We start from the raw sequence: 2,737 nt of genomic DNA, 5'->3' as shown, positions 1-2,737 counted from the left end.
GACGAAGTGATGCCTTCGATCCTGCTAAAAGGCAGCCACCCCAGCAGCCTGTGCCCACTCAGCACTGGCCCCAAGTACCACCCGAATTCCTGGACAGAGACTTTGGCTTCCCAGGCTGGCTAGGTACCAAGAAGTTGAGATGTTGTCTGAATCCTGAGCCTGGTGCCAACAGGCAGGAGGGAAATGAGTGAGGGGCCTGAGGCCAGGGGGGCTGGGTTTCCATCCCAGCACCACCCCTCACTCCTCATTAGCTGGAACAAGTTCACTGGGCAAAGAGTTCACTTCTCTGAATTTCACTTTCCTCACCTGCAAAATGGGTGCAATAGTCCCTATTCCTGGGGGTCCTCAGGGAGAATTAAATGCCAGCTTCTGGACCATGACCAAACCTGAGCTGGTTTGTCTCTCATTGTGCCTCTCTCGATGGGGATTTTCACAGTACCGCCTCGGTGGATCCCAGGCTCACTCTCACCTAGGTGGCCCCAGGCTGGGCCAGAACCACAGGCCTGCGCTCCCCATGTCCCTGCCACTACTTCCCTAAGGCCACACTGCCAGGAAAAGGGGGGAGGACGTCTGTTTCCTTCCTCTAGTGGACCTAGAGTAGAGAGCAGCCTGGCCACTTTCATTTTCAAGGTTCCCAGTATATTAAAAATGAGGAAAGTTGCAGTAATTTGGATGTAATTTAAATGTCCACACACAAAAAATCATGATACAATACTTGTTATTGACAAGATAATCACAGTACTCAATACATTTTCCGGTGGATCACTAGCGGTGCAGTGTGTGTGGGACACACATTCAAAGTCGCCAGACAGCCATCTACTTCTTGTAATCTTCTGAAGCTGGGGCTGTACCCTCAAAGTCTGAGTTTCTAGAAAAAAAAAAACATAACCAAACACAATGCAGAACAACCTTCACCGGATCCCATTAAAAACAAAAACAAAAACAAAAACAAAAACAAAAACAAAAACAAAAACAAAAATGGGGAGTGCCTGGGTGGCTCAGTAGGTTATGTATCCAACTCTTGATTTCGGCTCAGGTCATGACCTCATGGTTTGTGAGATTGAGCCCCACATTGGGCTCTGTGCTGACAGCTCAGAGCCTGCTTGGGATTCTCTCCACCCTTCCCCTGCCTCTCTCCCTCTCAAAATAAATAAATAAACTTTAAAAAAATTTTAAAACAATTTTAAGTAGGGACCAGGGGACATTTTTAGATGTTTGGGAATATTTGAATAGGGTAGGATATGGGATTGTTTTACAGAATTACTCTCTATTGACTTTTTCGTCATGATACAGGAGAACAGCCCAAAGGGTCATCAAATGGTTCCCCCCAAAAAATCCTTAAAATTAAAGCAATAGACAAATAAAGGATTCATGAACAAGTGTTAACCACGATTCAACTCAAGTGGTGGGGTGCAAGTGCTCATTGTGCCATTCCTTCAGCTTTTTCTTTTTTATTTTAATTTTTTTAATGTTTTTTAATTTTATTTTTGAAAGTCAGAGTGCAAACCAGGGAGGGGCAGAGAGAGAGGAAGACACAGAATCCAAAGCAGGCTCCAGGCTCTGAGCTGCCAACACAGAGCCTGACATGAGGCTCGAACCCACGAACCGGGAGATCATGACCTCAGCCAAAGTTGGACGCTTAACCAACTGAGCCACCCAGGCGCCCCCAACTTTTTCTTATACTCAGTTTTCTGTTAAGAAAGATGAAAAGTTTGAACTGCCAATTCAATGTTTTGTACATTTTTCTACATAAGATGCTGTTATGCTGTGTCCCTGCTGGCAGTGGGGCACCTGGTGCCTGAGTTTGCAAGATGCTGGCCAGCCTGGCCATCCACGCATTCAGGACGGCTGGCTCTGGATGATGCCTGGCTGGGGTGGGGAGTGCACGGCAGTCTTCACCCAGGCCACAGGTTCCTGTGCTTCCACTAACAATAACAGAGAAAGGGGGAGGGATGGTGGTAGCTACAGCTTCCAGGAGCCCACCATCCAATTTGCATGTCAGAGCTAACGAGGGAGAGGTCACTAGGTCCACTTCACAGAGGAAAACTTACCCCGGAGGGGACAGGGGCTTGGAGCAGTCACACACTTAACATGTGTCCAAGCAGGGACTTGAGCCAGGGGCATTCTGGTAAACCACTCTCTGAAAAATAAGAAAAAGAGAGAGAAAGACAGAGACAGAGAGAGGGAAAGGGAGGAAAGGAGGAAGGGAGGGAGGGAGAAAGCCTGGAGTCATAGTGTGCCAATTTCTGTGGTGTAAATATTACCTTCCATCATGGCCAGTTTCAAGGGATCGATAGTTTAACAAGAGGCTTGCAAAATCCCTGAATACTTAACAGTCAGCAGCACTGATGTCAATCCAGTCCTGGGTGTCTGTCTCAGAAGCCCCTACTATTTTCTTTGCAAAGATTCGCTATACATTGGGATGCCTGGGTGGCTCAGTCAGTTAAGCGCTGACTTCAGCTCAGGTCATGATCTCATGGTTTGTGAGTTCGAGCCCTGCATTGGGGTCTGTGTTGACAGCTCAGAGTCTCAAGCCTGCTTCTGATCCTGGGTCTCCCTGTCTCTCTGCTCCTCCCCCACTCATGCTCTGTCTCTCTCTCTCTCTCAAAAAAAATTAACATTTAAAATAAAATTTAAAAATATTTGCTATACATTGGTTATCTGCACACCACTTCTACAATTCTGCCACCTTCTGTGTTCCACCTATTATTAAATATTTTTCTCTAAGACACTACAC

The 2,737-nt window shown here is 46.7% G+C and overlaps 1 long non-coding RNA gene across 1 annotated transcript; it reads right to left on the bottom strand.

Moving 5' to 3' along the window:
- Nucleotides 1–701: 701 nt before the first annotated feature.
- Nucleotides 702–2,737, bottom strand: LOC131489202 (uncharacterized). The gene is made up of 2 exons (XR_009250438.1): nt 2,052–2,737; nt 702–868 (listed from the first exon to the last, which is right to left on the bottom strand). It is a non-coding gene; the product is annotated as an uncharacterized LOC131489202 (long non-coding RNA).

Source organism: Neofelis nebulosa, chromosome 1 (assembly GCF_028018385.1).
Source record: "Neofelis nebulosa isolate mNeoNeb1 chromosome 1, mNeoNeb1.pri, whole genome shotgun sequence".
NCBI lineage: Eukaryota > Metazoa > Chordata > Mammalia > Carnivora > Felidae > Neofelis > Neofelis nebulosa.
Note: the sequence above shows the minus strand (reverse complement) of the source record. Positions and strands in the feature narration are given on the sequence as shown.